General features: G+C 44.0%; 1 protein-coding gene across 1 annotated transcript in view; it reads left to right on the forward strand.

Moving 5' to 3' along the window:
• The first annotated feature begins 865 nt into the window (after positions 1 to 865).
• The window catches only part of WASF2 (WAS protein family member 2), a 41,600-nt gene continuing 22,860 nt past the window's right edge, over positions 866 to 19,605 (forward strand). Inside the window, 1 exon segment of the mRNA XM_018555987.1 lies at positions 866 to 946. The gene's annotated coding sequence lies outside the window, so the exon portion shown is untranslated.

Raw genomic sequence — 19,605 nt, forward strand, 5'->3', positions numbered from 1 at the left:
TCCCAATGGAAACGCACAACAAAACGGCCCAAAGTAGTACATGCACCTTTTCAGCCGTGGGCCGTTTTGTAGCGCGTTAGGGATGGGCGGAAATACGCCAAGGTGGGAACCAGATCATTGAATACAATGGCATATTTTTGAGCGTTTTGTAGAGCGTTCGTCGAGCGTAGAACGCGCTACAAAACATTCAGGTGTGAACGAGGGCTTAGGGTACTCCTGAGTTTAGTGTCACTCTAATTATTGATATGTTTCAGCAAATTACATTTCTGTTTTGGGTTTAGATAGACTTTAAAATGGCACACTAAAGCATACATGAAATTTGTGTTTTGCAACTACTGACACATTAACTTTTAGAAACGAAAGCTAAGCCAAAAGTACACAATTAAAAGAACATTTAAAACAGCTCACTTGATCAAAAAAAAAAGAAAGAAGCAGGGACGGAATTCCTCACATTTCTGAGAAAAAGTCCCAGCACGTCAGCTGAAATTCTTTTGCACAATTTTGCTGCAGCAGACGCCTCATAACGTGACAACACGTGAACCTAACAGGGTTACAATGAGCTAAACTGGCTCATTTGTGTCTCCAGTTCAGCCGTCCTTTTCTAGGCGCCATTGTCTCACCAGTCTATTACGCTTGAGCTACGAAGAAATGGTCGCTCATATGCTAGCCCTCGCTAAGGAGGAAACCCCACATTCGTATTAGTCATAGGCGTTCTCTAGTAAGACGTGTTGCAATCTGTGCCCAGGAAGGAAGCCTATCAGAAACATGACGGAAGTGTTGTGAGCCAATCCAAAGCTGCGCAAAAGTGGACGTAGCCAATCAGCGGTGAGGATAGAACGATCGTGGCCAACCAGTATGCGCCTAGGGAGGGTTCTGGTGGGGCGGTGTCCTAGTGTTGTGTGTTGCTTTTTCCCCCGGTGAAAGTCGCTGACACTCCGGGGATAAGGTGAGGGGGGTTATTTTAAAGTTATTCGCGTTGACATACAGAACTGGGTATGGGGGAAAAGTAGAGAAACTCTTGTCGTTTCAGGTATTAGTTCTAAAATACGGGATATAGTCAGTGTACTGACGCCTACACCCAAAACTTTACAGTATAGGAGCGTTTGTCTGTCTGTATAACTTTTTAATATTGTACTGTAGTCAGGGGGGGACATTCTGCAGTCACTGCTACATTTATTATTACAGGTGCTTTGAGGAGTCACTTCACATTTATTTGCACAGCTTGACAAATGGCAGTGATGTGGGCGATGTAATAACAGAGGGGTAAACAGCACAGTATATATACATTACATATACACAATGGCAGGGAATTGATCAAAACTGGAGCATTTGTTCATGGCATCCAATCAGCTTCTCTTTTCAGTTTATTCAGTTAAGCTTTAAAAATGAAAGAGAGAAGCTGATTGGTTGCCATGGACAACTGCTCCAGATTTGATAAATCCCCCCTCAATATATTCTATTACCAAATGTGGCTATGGGAGGAATATTTTGGGTGAGTTTGCCTAGGATATTAAAAACAAAAGGGAATATTGATTGTTTGTTACTCTACAGTATGTATGTTCATGGGTTTAGTGCAAACCCAGTTCACCTAAGCCTGTGCTAAACTGTCACTACATTCAGTTGTAGTCAGGGTATTCCCTGCCCCTTTCTTATGGTAGCTGTAGGGTGGGGAATGCACCAGCCGCAACTGGCTGGGCTGGAAGGTGGGGGATATGTCTCTGACAGTTTTGCACAAGCTTGAGCAAACTCCGTTTGTACCAAACCCATGCACATCCTTAAAAGACTTAAAGGAGAACTATGAGCGGAGTGCTTTTCACTCACCTCATAGCTCTAGCCGGCCCGTGACAATGAGACTGTCACAGGTCGGCTCAGTAGATCGGGAGGTGAGCGAACACATACCGGCGTTCACTCTCTGCCGTGACGGGAGGGGCTGGACTCCCTGCTCCGATCCGCCAGCGCTGACTGGCGGGACGGGGGAGGGGGCGGGTACAGCTGGCTCTGCCTCTAGATAGGCAGAGCCAGTTGTCAGTCACGCAGCTGGGCGGATCCCGTCATCTACGTCGGGATCCGCTCCAGGTGCGGCGTCTCAGTATACCGCGAGCTACAGCTCGCGGTATACTGAGCCAAGGGTGACGGGAGGACGCTAGTTTGTCCTCCCGTTACCCTAAGGAGAACTATGGGGAAAAGCCTTAACACCATAGTTCTCCTTTTAAGGCTGGGCTTGTTGTGAAACCAGTTCGCCCAGGCCTGCTCAAAACTCTGACCAATGTCTCTGCATAGCCTGCTACGCAGCTATACATCACAAGGGAGCAGGAAATGGACCCCTCTCCTGTGGAACTGCCACCACTGACTGGATCAGGAAAATGGGCTGGTGATTAGAGTTTTGAGTGGGATTGAATGAACTCGGGTGAAATGGGTTTGCACTAAGCCCAGCCTCATGTCTAATCCCAACCCTTCAGTCCCCATTAAAACTTGAGCGTGAGCGTTTTCAGGCAATTTCGAAGCCCTTTATTTTTTTTTTTAGACTTGAGCCTTTTTTGTTTTAGGTAGTTACCAGGATGAGGAGATAGTTGTTAAGTAAAGCACATTACCCCACGTTTTTCAGGTATTTTGCAGTCTGTGGGGTCAAAAATGCACGATTCTGTCCAAAAAGGAGCTCACGTACTTTCAGTGAACAAGCACCATAGAAAATAATGAGATTCTTCATGGTGAGCATTGTCATGCTTTAGGAAACACATGTGTGAATGGGCGCTTATAGTGTCGCCAGTGGAGGAGGGAGTAGTGCCACCCTGGTGTATGGTGTAAGTGTTGTATGCATAGACATTGTTTAAAGTAGGGATGCATCGATACCGAGTATTTGGGCGAGTACTCGTACTTGCCCAAATGCTCCGATACCTTACCCGATACCGAAACTTCTGGTCAGAAGAAGATTTCTTCTGACAGGCAGTGCCGTAGGGGAACATGGAGCCCGCCGCCCAGCTTCCTGATTGGTTGGGAAGCAGACTCTATGCTGATTGGCTGGGAAGCTGGCTTCCTGGCCAATCAGCATCGAGCCAACCGAACAGCCGGCTCCTTCCTGATTGGCTGGAGCCGGCTTCCCGGCCAACCAGGGAGGCGGGTCATTACTCGCCGCCCATCTTCCTGATTGGCCGGGAAGCCGGCTCTATACTAATTGGCTGGGAAACCGGTTTCCCGGTTAATCACAATCAAGCCGGCCAAACAACATGGAGCCGGCTTCCGGGGCAATTAGGAAGCCAGGCGCCATGTCATTAATCACATTATTCACAGTTAACTAAGTAAATTTTGTGGCCTATACAGGCTTTCAAAAGCATCGCCTATGGACAATTTTGGGTACCAAACTTTTTGAGTGATTTACGGGGGCACACTCAATTTTTGTATAAATGACTTTTTATTGGAAATTTAACATGAAAAACAAAGGCACACATTGTCAGTTAAAAAGGCATCTAAAGAAACAACGTACTGATGAGCAATCAAGAAAGATAACTTTACAGCTATCAATTGAAATATCTAGTATGCATAAATAAAACTGTTATAACCTCAAAGTATTAAAGTTAGTATCCAGAACAAAGAGAAAGCCTCAAACAGCATGAGGGTGAAAAGGGAACCTACGAGAGGCAATGAGCCCATAAGAGATGGAAACATAGACAAGTAAAGTCTGTTCCTCATTATCATGGAAGGGAGGAGAAGTTTCCAAACATTGAACTCACATCAAGCCAGAGGAAGTGCCATCGGACCAGTCCAGGAGTCGCCAAGGGGACCACACCCGTTCAAATTTTTTTAAACGGAATTGTGTAATCGAGCTGTAAGATATTCCAAGTTGTGGATATCATAAATCCTTCGAAGCAAATCCACGTGAGACGGAGGGGTAAGTTGCCACCATTTTAAAGCTATGAGGCATCTGGCTGCTCTGAGGAAATGATAAATAAGCTGAGTACAAGTCGTGGATACATATGCGTTGGGGAGTCCCAAAAGCAAATGTACAAGGTCTTCTGGTACAGTCATATCGACCAAACATTTAAGCAAGGACATTACACGTTCCCAAAAGGGATGTATCTTGGGACATTCCCAGAAGATATGTAGTGGACTGCCTTTGTATTTTGTACAGTGCCAACACACTGATGGCAACAAAGAATTCATGTGGTGTAAAAGGTCCGGGGTGCGATACCAGTGATACAGGATTTTTTTTACTGATTTTCCCTATAGAGAGTGCAAATAGATGTCTTGTTAGCATTAGTCCAAATCGCCTCCATGTCCAATGTCCTACCCAAAGCCGTATCCCATTTAAACATGTATTTATGTATAGGAAAGGGGTGAGTGGGTATTGAGTTATGCAGCCTGTATATGTCAGAAATACCACGCTTTGCGGGCAGGACCATCTAAACAAAGTCTTTCAAATGGGGTAAAAACAAGAGCGGTGGAGACCAAGTATGCGAAATGTTTGATCTGAAGGAATGCAAAAAGAGATTTCGATGGAAGTTCAAATCGATTGCGTAGGTCAGGGAAAGAGAACAGGGTCCTATCAACCTTGTGTATGATATCCTTGAAAGGAAAGAGGGAATGATCAAACCAAGGGCAAGCAGTGGGATGGCCAAGCGTGGCAGGTAAAAGGGGGGTATATAGGAATGATCGCATAGGAGAAGTGGGGGAAGTCGGATTTAAATTTAAGCCTAGCAAAACGCCAAATGTCTTTAGTATGTTTCATGGAAGATAAAAGGAGCAGTCAGCGAAGATAGTGGGGTAGGCCTGAGGTGGGGGGAGTTAAGATGTAATGGGGTAATCCAGAGGCTTTCTATTTCCGCCCAGCTGTTAGGGGGGTAGAGAGAGGACCGGGATGCCAGGTGACGTAAATGAGCAGCCAAATAATATTTAAAGATATCCAGGAAGCCCAGACCACCCCGTGATCTGGAGGCCACTAACGCAAACCTAGGGACCCTATGATTGAAATTATCCCAGGTAAATTTGAGAAGAGAGCGTTGCAGAGCTTTGAAATTGGGCATAGGATTTTTTACAGGGCAATGTTTCAAAATAGTAGAGCAATTTCGGCAAAATTGTCATTTTAATGAATGTCAATGTGCCATTTTATAAGCGGTAGGACCCCCATCTCTGAAGGTAGTCTCTGGGCTCCCTGTACAGAGGAATAAAGTTCACCCTATAAAGGGAGGACACCCAAGGGGTAAGGTAGACTACCAGATACTTAAGTGTGTCAAATGTCCAATTATAATCGAAGGAAGATTTGAGGAGAACGTAGCCTGGGGACATTAATCGGCATCACTTCAGTTTTAATTAAATTCAGTTTGTACCCTGAGATGGACGAATATCTCGAACGTTCAGTGTAAATTAGGTAATGAAATAAGCAGGTTAGTCAGAGCACTCACAATTTTGAGGCTTGACATGTTTGATATCTATTTACTGTCACCATTTTATTTTCCATGGTCTCTGCTATTAGAAAATATATCCTTTTGGGGAACTGTAAACAATTATCATTTTCATGTATGCAAAAAATGGCTCGGGCAATGAAATGTTTAAATGATATCTATAGGCAAATTGTTTTTGGATAGAATGGGGAAGGGTTGAATAATCTGTCATGCTGCAACAACTAATCGACATAATCGATTATCGAAAAAGTTGTCAACTTTTTCAATCATCGATTAATCGGCTTCCGATTGGTTGGCCCTGTTCACGGCTCCACACAGCTGCGCGCCTCACCTCCTCCCCACCTCACGTTTGCCGCTGCCAGATCCGCCCACCCGCATCCACGCTCCACACGCCACACCTCTTCCCCGCCTCACGCTCACCACCCGCCCAAATCCATGATCGACGCAGGGAGTAAGAAGTAAGGAGGAGCAGGTGTGGGCGGATGACTGCCGCCGATAGACAGGCCCGATCTCAGAAACAAGTTGCTGGAAGACTGCTCAGGTAAGCCTGCGCTTTCCCCCACATGGTGCTCTATAATGTATTGCTGGGATTTGTTTTCCTCTATAGCTGATGGTACATTGTGCTGTATATTATACCATCAGCTATAGAGGAATACAGATCCCAGCAATACATTATACACTGTATGTATAATGTTTTGCTGAGATTTGTTGTATTCCCATATAGCTGGGGGTATTCTGCATTGCGCTGTATAGAGGACTACAAATCCCAGCAATAATACATTATACAGCGCAGTGCGGAATACCACCAGCTATAGACGAGTACAACAAATCCCAGCAATACTACATTATACAGCACAATGCAGAATACTACCAGCTATAGAGGACAAGAAAACCCAGCAATAGTACATTATACAGCGCAATGCAGACTACCACCAGCTATAATGTACTATTGCTGGGTTTTGTAGTGCTCTATAGCTAGTGGTATTCTGCATTGTGCTGTATAATATACTATTGCTGGGTTTTGTAGTCCTCTATAGCCGATGCTATTCTGCATTCATTGCTGTATAATTTTACACTTTTCATTTCACTATATTGCACACCACACTTTTTCATATTTCCACCGCTCCAAGCTTGCTCCTGTGATGGACTTCAATCTCAATACAAACTAGTAGTCCATCACTGGAGCCATTTTTTAAAATGTATTTTATTTTTATTTTTTTTATCCGATTAATCGAACTTAATAATCGGCTAACTAATCGATTTTGAAAATAATCGTTAGCTGCAGCTCTACTGTCATGTTACCCCTCTAAGGGTTTTAATCCTTTCCTACTCTATCCAAAACTTAAAAAGGTTTTGGCTATATATACAATTTAATGGCTTCCTAGATAATTGTAATCTGGGAAAAGTGCTGCTTGCTTTACATTTTTTTTTTTTTGCTTTCATGGTTTCCATTCCGTGACCGCTTTCCTTTTATAATCCTACCTCATACTCTAGACAAATAATTGTCTTGTGGTTTGAATGATTCTTTGCTTCTGATAAGGCACAAGGGGATTATTCATTTATGCCATGACTTTGTTTCCTGAAATACATGTGTTCTGAAAGCTTTCTGTGAGTTAAACAATTGTTTTCCATTGACGATAATACAAACGGCTATAGTGCCTGTTCTGTTTGCCTAATTTTAATCCTGTTTACACTAGGGCTGCAACCAACTAATTGATTATAAGAATAGTTGTCAACTATTCTCATTATCGATTAGTTGGTTGGATCCCTTAGCTCTCTAATCCACGCTAGGAGGAGGGCACAGTAAGCAGTGGGCGGTTGCAATAGCCAGCCTGCTATTGCAATTTGAAATGGCCAGTAGCAGGCTGACTATTGCACCAGCCCACTACCTGCTGTATTTACATTTAGCTACTGTCTGCGAAATCTTACCACTGGCAGCTGTCATTCCCTGGTTTATGCTATTCAAGCTCCGTGTGCTTGCAATACAATCATTGAAACAAAAATGATAAAAGGTGGGGAAAAAAGTAATCTTCGGCTTTGGCCTGACAAATTCAGCTGCGGGAGGTGCGTTGCTGTGCCATTAATTTCAATGGCACCCCAAACACGCCTCCCACCCACAGTGTGATTGCCCGCACCGTGCGATTGCAAAAAAATGTGCATGCAGTATTCTTCTGAAGTAAACTTTGTAACACTACATTTGTGTATTTCATTTTAAATTAAACTTAAAGGAGAACTATGACATGAGTGATTTCCACTCACGTCATAGTTCTAAGCCGACCTGTGACAATGAGACTGTCGCAGGTCGGCTCAGTAGATCGGGAGGTGAGGGAAAACATACCGGGTTCCCTCACCTCTCGATCCTGTCACGGCTCTCTGCCGTGACAGGGGGAGGGGCTGGATTCCCCTCTCCCCGCTCCGATCTGCCATCGCTGACTGGCGGAACGGACGGGGGAGGGGGCGGGTACAGCTGGCTCTGCCTCTAGATAGGTAGAGCCAGCTGTCACTCACGCAGCTGGGCGGATCCCGTCATCTAAGTCGGGATCCGCTCCAGGTGCGGTGTCCCAGTATACCGCGAGCTGTAGCTCGCGGTATACTGAGCTTAGGGTGACGGGAGGACGCTAGTTTGTGTCCTCCCGTTACCCCAAGGAGAACTATGGGGAAAAACACTGACCCCATAGTTCTCCTTTAACCTATCTTCCATACATCAATTTAAAATTGAAATTACAATAAATATATAGAAAATAACCTGCTGCCAGCACATATATAAGTTAAATGTAAACATTAAACACTACTGTAAATTATCATTGATGCTTTCCTGAATGGGATAGAGGGTGCAGGTGCTTACCAGCACATCAGACAGTTTAAGGTACCTGTACAATACTGTACTGTACCCTGGAAACAGTTCTGTAATTTACTACTGTTAAAGGAGAACTATGGGGTCAGGACTTTTCCCCATAGTTCTCCTAAGGGTCACGGGAGGACACAAACTAGCGTCCTTCCGTGACCCAAAGCTCAGCATATCGCGAGCTACAGCTCGCGCTATACTGAGACCGCCGCAGCCGGGACGGATCCGGACATTTCTGTCGAGATCCACCCAGCTGCGTGATTGACAGCTGGCTCTGCCTATCTAGAGGCAGAGCCAGCTGTACCCGCCCCCTCCTCCCTCCGTTCTGCCAGTCAGCGCTGGAGGATCGGACAGGGGAGGGGGGGAATCCCTGCAGGGAGCCGTGAGTGACGGTCACGGCTATCTGCAGGGACATGATCGAGAAGTGAGCGAGCGATGGTATGTGTTGGCTCAATAGATTGGGAAGTGAGCGGATATGTGACAGTTTCGTTGTCACACGTTGGCTTGAACTATGAGGATGAGTGATTTTCACTCACCTCATAGTTCTCCTTAAACATAGTGGACACTTGCCACCATGTAGACAGATGTTTTTACGCCCCCTTACAAATGTGCCTCTGTGATTTGCATTATTTTGAGCCAGGCTCTTTAATATAAACATCATAGATAGAGCTGGACTGCGAAAGCCAGTATTTCCAATGTAAGTTTTTTTTAATTGGTTGTGGTATTCTAAATTTGAGCTGTGAACATCCTCTTGCTGAATGCAGCACATACTAGAACTAAAAGTTGTGGACCTGACTGTCCTCGTAGATAGTGTGCTGATAGGATGTTGTGTAAAGAATACATAAAGAGCAGCATCTTCTTGTGGGCAGTCTGAAATTCCCATCACTGTATTGTCAGAGGAAATATTTAGCTTTACAATGGGGTGAACATAGCGAAGAAGTGTAAGTGATGTCTCTTTGCCTTGCTGTCAACATCATTCCATAGTTTAGGTGTTAGTCAGCCTTCAGCCACCCCCTCCAACCCAAAAGGTTACAATACATATAATGACAGACCACCTCCACATGTGCAGAAGATAACTCTATCTTAATATTGTCTTTACATAAGTACAGTTTCTAAAAAGATATTAAGATAAGTGTCGTTTAGTAAAGCCCCACAAAACACATTCCCTCTGTCAGCCTACATATTTTTTTCAGTGCAAGTTTCCTTTTAACACCCCGCCAAACACTTTCCCTCCTGCCCCAAGAACAAGAAGCCCCACAACACCCCCATTAGTTTCTGTACAAGTTTGCTTTTTGCAGTGGAGCCTTTTCATAGTTTATGTAGTCCGAGCTCTGTTCTGTTTAAATTCCAACCTTAAAGAAGAACTCCGGCCAAAACTTTTATTAACCCTTGCAGTGGGCTACCCCGGCACTGCAAGGATTAAGTGCTCGTTTTTGCCTAGGTGCTAAAAAAAATATAAAGTTATACTCACGCGATGCTCTGAGCCGGTTTGCTCTTAGACCGGTCCTTCCAGCCCTTGCTGGGTCTAAGGTCCTGTAAATCATCATGTTCTATACACAGGAGCTGGCTCAGTGGTTCGGGTGAGTATAATTATTATTATTTTTTAGCACCGAGATAAAAATTAGCATTTGACCCTTGCAGTGCAGGGGGTGCCCACTGCAAGGGTTAATAAAAGTTTTTTTTCTGGAGTTACACTTTAAAGACCAGCTCATGTGTCATGGTGCATTATGTAGTAAGGACAGTCTGCAGATATGTTATAGTACAACTGGGATATCCTATTAACTAGGGATGTTCAGATATCAGCGCCGATACTTGGCATTTTCACGATAACTACCAGGGTCACAGCGGTTGCAGCTGCGACTGGGCACTGGCGCTCCACCACTGTCCTGAAACCATTAGTCTATTATTTTAGTGCACTGGTAACCTAAATATTTCTTTCCGTCCAGGTTTCACTTAAGTGATCCTTTTATAAAGGCCTGGACAAATCTCAAGCAGAACTAGGAGTCAGCACTACGCAACCTGCATATCTCTATGTAGGTAGCTGAAACATACACAGTTAAGCAACAGTTACAAGAAAAACATTTGTTCATTTTGAACAGATGTTAACAGTTAACAATACAAATTAGGACTTGACCGATTATTGGATTTACCGATAATCGGGGCCAATATGCACACATTCTTAAATTATTTTTAAGAATTTTCGGCTTCAGCCCTTTTCAGCTGGCATCCCTCGATCAGCTAATCGAAGGAGCCAGTTAGAAAATCTCTAGGAGCAGAGCTGGCAGCCGATGAGCTCTGTTCGAATGTTCTGACAGTGGCCAGCGTCCGCTGTTAGAATACAAAAGAAACAGGGGATTCTGGAGCAAGATTCCGTAGCTGAATGTAAACAGAATATCAGTACCTGATATTGATTATTGGCCTGAAAGGTGGCCCATAACTGGTATTGGTTCTGTAAAAAAAAACATATCGGTTGACCCCTAATACAAATACAGAACACACTATTAGGCCTCATTCGCACTGCGATTTTGGATTCCTGCGGTAGGAAACTGCAGACTCCTGCGCCAGGAACCACAAATCTCCCTGTAAGATGTGGCTGCTGTCTCCTGTTCAAGTTGATGACCGGGTGAAAGCGGCTGCATTTGTAAGCTGCAGTCCAGATGTAATTGTTTGTGATACATTTACATGCGGTTTCGAATTGATCACTGTCCCTGTTCCGGACAGACTGGCAGTAAGAAGCCAGGAGGAGGAGCCCTCATTGGACAACTGGCCCTCACTGGACAACTGGCACTGGGCTCACTGCTCAAAGCTCCTGCTGCAAGCCCTGCCCGTTCTCAGTCCACTGTGACACTGGCCGTGCCTTCTTGCCCTGCTTAACCCATGCAGTACCAAGCTGCAGGGAACTCTTATTAACTGTGCTTATTTAGTATCAACCAGGACGCAGCAATGACCTGGTTGCCAGAGAGTTTTTTCAGTTTCCATGGCGACCTGGCGACCGTGAATGGTCCAGCCCTGCTTTAAACCATAAATACATTGTCAATATAGTCTGTATAACACATGTCCTTGTGAAAAAAGTAATTGAACTGTTACTTGACTTTCTTGTGTGAATTGCAAACCTTAACCCTTCCCCTTTCTATAGTACCCAAGTTACTTTAAATCTATGTATGTATATATGTGTGACTCTTTATGTGACTAAATGTATGCAGAGCATTATTCTTGGTTATTCATGACAGTGTTACATGTGCCTTCATTTTCACTTGTCTAATTGCTGTACAGTGCTCCGGGTAATTATATCTGTAATTTCCTACCCTTATTGCTATTTTTGTTTTGCCCTCTATTACATGAATATCCTGCTCCAGGAATAGGGGTGAATACCTTTTAGTTGTTAGGCAATTCTATTTTGCCTTTTTTTCCTACTCTATACTGATGATCCTTGGAGTTTGATGGATGTATCCCTCGGCTAAAGCCAGATGCACTTTTCTCGAATCTCTCTTACAGTGTGCCTAAGCTTTTGGTTAACCTGAATGCAGTTCTGCACTTCCATGTATCAGAGATTTATGTTTCTGATCAAAACGCAACAAAGAGGCTTCAGACCAGTGCTGAACCTTAAGGAGCATGTTTTTGTCATAGCCCTTTACAAAACATTGGTTCAACCTCATCTTGAGTCTGTGGTTCTGTTTGGGTTCCCAAATAATAGAAGGGGTGTCCTAGAGTTGGAAAGGGCCAAGAAAGAGAAACAAAGTTAATAGGGGCTAGAGGGCCTCAGCTATGAAGAATGATTAAGTAGTTTAAACGTATTTACCTTTGAGAGGAGATGCATAAGAAGAAACTTGATTGCTATCTTCAAATTAATCAATGGGGTGGTAACAACTTGATGAATCTTAGGTCCCTGAAGAGAACACGTCACAGTTAAATGTTTGAGGAAACGATGTTTCCTCTAAAATTGCAGAGTTGGTTCTTTATGTTCAGAGCAGCAAAAATGTAGAACTACCTTCTCTCGATGGTGGTAACAGCTGGTAGCATTGACAAATTCAAAAAACCGTCTAGATGTCTTCCTCTGTGAGCACAATATACCGGGATATTCTTAGAATAGATAACTTCATCTGACACAAACACTCATAGGTTGCACTGGATGGACCTTTGTCTTTTTTCCCCACCTTACGTACTAGGCAACTATATTTTCAGAGTCAAGAAATTCAACGATGGAATTTCACAACCAGAAAATGCCAAACTTTGGAGGTTTACACTGGGAGAAGACTATATTCTATTTACATGTCTCCCATTTGGTCAGGATATGACTTTTTCCATTTTGGTTATCACTATAGTGCTCATGGAGAAGGGAGTAAGAGTGTATTACTGTTTAAATAGCATGTATGCTTGGTCCATTCTCTGTTTAGTTATTTATAGGATTTGGATAGCTTTTCAAGCTAAAAAGAAGTCCTTTTTTTTTGTCTATATATCTAGGAATACTCAGTTTGATATGGTTATAGGAGGCTTTGTCTCAAGGGTATTCCAATTTTAAAATAAATAAAAGCTCAATCTAGTAAGAGTATTGTTACATCTTGGGAATCCTCCTGGATATTTTCAGAAGTCTTTTGATTGGCCATACATGTGATATTTAGGGATCAGTCTGTGTACGAGCCATCGCAAACAAGCAATTAAAAATCAAATGATGCAAAATCCAGAGTATTGTTCCCACTTTGCAATCAACTGAAAATATTGTATACAAAATATGATCCGAGTCATAAATCTAAATGATCATTTATTTCATCCATCTTATGATTAGTGCTCTAAAACAAGAGCAAATATTTGCTCGATCAGTCAGAAGGGATCGTCAAAATTCAGATGTGGCTGATTCAGCCATAGTTAAAATCTATCATAGGCTGCCTAAATCAAACAAATTGGTTCTTGAGATTTTTAGTTAAATTTGAGCAGTTTAGTCACATTGAATGAATGATCATATTGATACGCTTGTGGCCACCATTTGGGTGATCATGTTCTTTTTTTTTTTTCCTTTGTTGGTCACCCATATGTATTGCTGCTATAAACAGCCAAGATAGCGAAATGTTTTCTAACTGTAATTTCCTTTGCTGATGCATGAGCATGAAGATCATGACAGCTTGAACACTTTACCTGCATGTCCTCTTTTGGACAAGCTATGAAGAACACTTATGATATGGAAGAGCTTTCTTTGCGTTAGTATCAGTGGGTAGGACCCCTATGTGATGCTGCTGGGAGATGTACAATGGAAGAATAATTTCAGCATCATAATTTTTTTGCTTTATTATGGAATTTTAAGCTCAGTTTGTACATAGTACTACTTCATTACTGAGTGATCATTATGACACATCTTGGTGAGCAACTTTTGGCTACAGGGATATTTAAAGCAGTGTTAAACTCTCAAACGTTTTTCAATAATGCATCCAGGTGAAACAAATACGCATTGTTCAGCAAAGCATTGCTTTACTTTTTTGCCCAAATACTTTGTTGTTGTTTCTGAACAGATGCTTCCAAGTCTCTCCGCTCAGCTTCCCTGAACTTCCTGTCCAGTACCAGATTTTACAAGGGACAAAGCATACTCCAGCAGCTGTTCATCTACTAGCTTGGGGAAGGGAGGAGAGAGATTGTTAGAGGAGGACGAGAGCACTGTGAGCCGCGATGTCACAGGAGGCAGGCTCTCTTCCCGCACCGCCCCCCTCAGCCTCCTCTAACCGATCAGGATGGAGAGTGGTGTGTGGGGGAGAGAGCTGTGCGCTGTCACAGGAGCAAGAGCCGAAGGTGGGGGGGAGGAGTCAGCTATCAAAATAGACCAAGCTCTCCTCCCCGCACCGCCAACTCACCCTTCTGTTATAGAGAGTCAGGATGTAGAGCAGTACAAGCAATCAGTGATCGCTAACTGCTTGTAAATAACACGATATAGTATGAGTTACTATGTACCAGTTATGAATAAATAGGAAGTACATCACTTCCTGTTAATTCATAATTGTGTACATAGTAACTCATACTATCTCCACAATGTATGAATGAACAGGAAGACTCAGTACAGTATAGAGGACTCCTGTTCTTTTATAACAGGGACTGCAGAAAGAGATTGAGGAATGGCTTGCATTGAGCAAGCTGGAATCGCTCCAAAAAGGGTCCTGCTGTAGCGACACACGACCCGCGACAGCAGGACCCTTTGCAAAGCATTGAAGAGCGATATCGCACGGTAAATAGCCGCGATAACGCGGGAATTACCGCGCGATAAATCGCTCAATGTGAACGGGGCCTTAGGGGGAGGCTGAGGTGCTTCTCACCTATTGCAGTTGAAGGCACGAGGTGACCCACTGATCACATGGTTGCGATCCACCAGTTGAGAACCACGGCACTAAATAATCTAGCACATCTCTAGCAGTAGACCCAGGTTTCAATATCTGTCAAGTTTTACAAAAGCTTGACTTTCCAGAGACTTTGGTCAGAACTTGTCACATTGTAATGAGGAAGAAAACACTGTACAGAGGAAGTCAGGGGTCTCTTTGGTTATATTTAGGTTTGTTTTTTTGTTACCAAAAATAAATTATGCGTTGTTGTGGAAATCAGAAAAAAAAGAGTATCCTTCTACCCATCCTGTGTTTTTGGTGTTCCACTAAAATCTCCTTTTGTGCTACAACTCAGCTAGATCAGAAATGGAGAGCAGCAGTATGTATAACTGAGTCGGTCCCCTTTCTGAATTTAATACAACACCGCCACTCTATTTGCCTACACATAAGATGACATGAGAATTACCGTTTTCTTCAAGTTTGCAACTTATTGACTAAATCTATTGCAAAGGAGGTGTGTATCCAGAAGAGATTAATCTCATGTGTGCCTGTACACTAACCTGGCATATTTTGTTATAGGACTTTACTTTCATAAAGTTATGCTCTAGTTTAACACTGCTCCTCCTTCCCTGTATTGGACAGGCTAGGAGAGTTTACAATGACAGCTATGGGTCTAGGAGTAATATGGACAGGTGAGTATATCACCTTAGGGTAGTATCTAAAAGAACTATTGGTGCTTGCACTTGTGACAGAATAGTACCTTTTTTAGGCATGTCAAAATCTAGCATGTGTCCTCCTATTCCCTGCACCTTTCTTATTGACTCGTCACTGTGATGGTTAGCTCTACTACCTGGAATGAAGATTTGCAATGCAGTGGGGATTCAGTTCTTGATACTACTAGGAAGTGTTGGAATATGGATAGGAAAGTTCACACTTTGTGACCACTTGTGTCTGTTAAAGAGCACTATGGGGTTAAGGCTTTTCCCTATAGTTCTCCTTAGGGTAACTGGAGGACACAAACTAGCGTACTCCCATCACCCTAGGCTCAGTATACCGCAAGCTGCTGCTCGCGTTATACTGAGACACCGCAGCTGAAGCGGATCCCAACAATTATGTCTGGATCCACCCAGCTGCGTGACTGACAGCTGGCTCTGCCTATCTAGAGACAGAGCCAGCTGTACCCGCCCCTCCTCTGTCCGTTCCACCAGTCAGCGCTGGCGGATCGGAGCAGTGAGGGGGGAATCCAGCCCCCCCCCCCCTGTCACGGCAGAGAGCTGTGACAGGATCGAGAGGTGAGCGAACGCCGGTATGTGTTCACTCACCTCCCGATCTACTAAGCCGACCTGTGACAGTCTCATTGTCACGGGTCGGCTAGAACTGAGAAAGCACTCAGCTCATAGTTCTCCTTTAATGTTTGACATGCACATCATTGCTCCTGTTGACTCTTCATGCTCTTAAAGTGCACCTGTGAGGATAGATACAACCTTGCAGCTATTAAAGCCTGAACTCCTACCATTCCTGGTTTTAGCTGGTCAGTAGTGTTGTGTGGGAGCTTGGTGTGAACCTGGTTCACCAAAACCCACACATCTGTCACTGGGACACCCCCCAACCAAGCCAATCAGTTGCAGCAGGGCATCCCCTGCCCTGCAAGTACACATCACAAAGGGGCGGAGAATGCCCTGGCTGCAACTGATTGAGCTGTGAGGGGTTTGTGGCAGATTTGTACAGGCTTGGGTGAACTCTGGCAAACTGGGTTCATACCCAGCCCCCACCCAATATTACCAGTCAGTGACTAGGTGGTGGAACAATCAAAAACCAGACTATCAATGTCAGATCCTTCTATATTCTCACATTTTGCAGTGTGGGACTGCTCATACAATTCTTGGTAATGCTCACTACAAGCACATACAAGGGTTTTAGTGCCCGAAAACATTGCGAGTTTGATTGAAACATGCTTGTGAAATGCTACAAAACACCTATAAATGCTGCTATATGCCTGACATTGTCAAATGCTTTTGCTATACACCATTAAGAAATAAGCTAATATGCACACTAGTAGGCTACCCAGCTTCATAAATTTAAACTGTATGTAGAGACAAAACCTTTTTTAGTTTTGGCTATAGTAGAGAAGGGTTAAACCCACTGCCAGGCTATTTTGCTTTCTGTATAGCATTAGGAAAATTTCACTTCTTTTACCAAAGGTGCAGCAGGAAGTTGGAGGACATCTCCCAAAGCGAGGGGAATTCTCCTTTTAGGCAGTCGTTCCAAGAACAGGTGCCCCCACTGAAAGACCTCCGCCAGCTGTCTCACACCCCTACCTATAGATATCCCTCCCAATCACCTTACACCCCCTGTAAGAAACGGCTCCTCTTAGGCTGCCTCTTGCCACCTCCTGAACACCCCCTTCCCAACCATCTTATGCACTGCTGAGAGACAGTTCCTCCCAGGTTGCTGCACGCCACCCCCTAAAGACCCCTCCCCAGCTTGCAGACCTCTCAAACTCCTCCTCCCGCTACCTCATGCTCCCTGCTGACAGACATCTTCCCCCAGGCTGCCTCTACTGAAAATAAACACTGCCATAATACCTTATGCACTCCTCCTCTGCACACACTGCCCCACCATCTTTTGCACATATTGCCTGTTGCCATACCCTCTGTAGTGCGCTCCTGCACATAATGTCCCTATCATAGTCTTCACATGCCTGTACTACACATACTGCCCACTGTCCTACCCTCTATTCTATTCAAACTGCACATACTTTCTAATACCCTATGCATCCATCTTCTGCACGCTTTGCCCCCATCATAACCTCTGCATTCCTGTCCTCATACGGCCCAGTATTTATACCCTCTGCACTTCTCTCCTGCACATACTGCTCCCATATACTTTACACACTCCTCTCCACCCCACTTCCTGCTGTCATACCCCCCACATTCTTATCCTGTACATACTGCAAACTGTTCTACCTTCCAAACCCTTCTGTACACATTGCCCACCTTCATAACTTTTGATCTCCTTACATTTTACCCACTAAAACAATTCATTGTCATTTGTAATACCCCCAACCTTTCCATCCTGGAACAGTCATACTTTTGCTAGTTTGAAGTTTGATTTTGAGATCAAATAAGCTCTGCCATTAGGTACTAAAAGAAAGTGTTTGTTTAGGGTGGAATTGTTTTTACAGCCTGGCTCACACCTGCGCGTCCCGGGAACGCATGTTCGTGCATGCCTCGTGGCCCTTTTGATTTCAATGGGGTCATATATGCACGGCAAAAAGGCTCCTGCACTATTTTGTGGGACGTGTTTTTTTTTGCTGCCGCGTTTGTGTACGTTTTGCTTGCCGGCCGCCTTTTGGGGTGCCATTAGAAATGAATGCAAGCGCGCTTTGCCTTTGTGCGTGTTTCTGCATGAAAAGGTGTGAATTGCTGCTGGGCTTCAGCTTGAAAATGCTAGTGTGAACATCCGTTTGTAAAGCCAGCATTTATAGAACTTTTAGGAAACAAGTGGCTTTCCTAAAGGGCCATAAAGCACCCATCAGGTAGTCTTAAACACAGCCTTAATGGAAGTGTTTGCTCTCACTTCAAAAAAACAGATAGTAAGTTGAGCATGTTTTTAGCAAGTGGTACCTGTGGAAGCAAAGCATCTGTCTCTGAGGTCTCTTAGCCATTTCCTTGTTCACTGGTTGCATGCTAGTTCCAGTAAAGTGACCCTGATCCTATCCATGTTCATGGAGAGGCAGTTGCTGCACTGAAACTCAGCATATGCGATAGAGATTCTCATGTTGCCCATTCAGAGCAAGTGTGACAGGTTCTCTTGCAAGAAAACCTTCCTACCTGCTGATATGCACCTTCAAAGCTAAGAGTCCTACTCCTATGTAAGCCTCATGCAGCTTACACAGGGTTAATTTCCTCCTTGCTATGTGACGGTGTTCAGGCCTGAGAACTGCATCCTCCGAGGAAGTCGCATGCTCCCCATCCCCGGAAGCACTGCTTTCATCTGAGCAGGGGAAAGTGTGCCACTGGTAAACATGTGCAAGAGAACCTGTCATCCGGAATGGCTGCTTTTGTTTTTGGATTGGGCAACTCTCAAAGAGTCAACCAATGCACTAAAAGATTCCAGCTTGATGCCTAAATGTTGAGCCTTTTGTTATGCATAAGAGCACATGTTCATCAACTTACTTTCAGGATTATATGAAAGGCTTGTGCATGCACGTTCGACTGGAGTCAGTGACATGTCCTTTCCACTTATTTTAGCCTGCTTTCATCAACACCCATGTACAAGATGTCTACATTGACCAATGATTACAGTGTATTCACTAGGATGCTTCAGACAGCTGGGCAACCTTTAGTTCAGGATGACAAGCAAGCGCATGTCTACATGAGCCCTTAATTGTAAATTGTGACTGGCTGAAAATGCTAGCTAACGTACACTGCAATCTGAGAGACTGTTCGGACACTGTCCAACCTTGCTAATAGAGCTTTTTCAGATCTGGCTATTTAGTCTGCGCGCTGACTGACCAGCTGTCTCTGACTTTTTTTTTTTCTGTGTGTCTTTACCCTTACCCAGACCATGAGAGCACATCATAAAAGCGTAATGTGTAATCTTGTTCTGTACTATGATGTAGCAAGGAACGACTACCTGGATCGGAAAAACCTAGCAATGATGTCATGAGCATGCATGAATAGTGCAGTTTTTATGTTTCTGTGATTGTACTGGATTGATGCCAATTCAGGAAGATGCATGTTGTGAAAGAACAGCATGACTCTATATGAACATAGTAGAGATTATATTTTGTTGCAGTTATTGTGTTATTTTTCAAGCCTTCGTTTATAACAGGATAAATAAAGTATCACGGTGAAAGTGAAGCGCAGTGGGATACTTTCCTACGTTACCAGTAACTAACCACTGTAGGTGGCAGAGTGGATGAGAAGTGTTTGTGTGTGTGTTGCCGTTTGCGGCATTGCCTTGACGGTGGTGTTGAAGGGGTTACAGCTGCAGTATCTGGCTGCAGGCTCTGAGCTGTAACCAATGAGATGTGGAGAAGGGGTGTGCCAGCCTTTCACACCTG

This window comes from Nanorana parkeri, unplaced genomic scaffold, assembly GCF_000935625.1.
Source record: "Nanorana parkeri isolate BGI_ZX_2015 unplaced genomic scaffold, ASM93562v1 scaffold220, whole genome shotgun sequence".
In the NCBI taxonomy this organism is placed as follows: Eukaryota; Metazoa; Chordata; class Amphibia; order Anura; family Dicroglossidae; genus Nanorana; species Nanorana parkeri.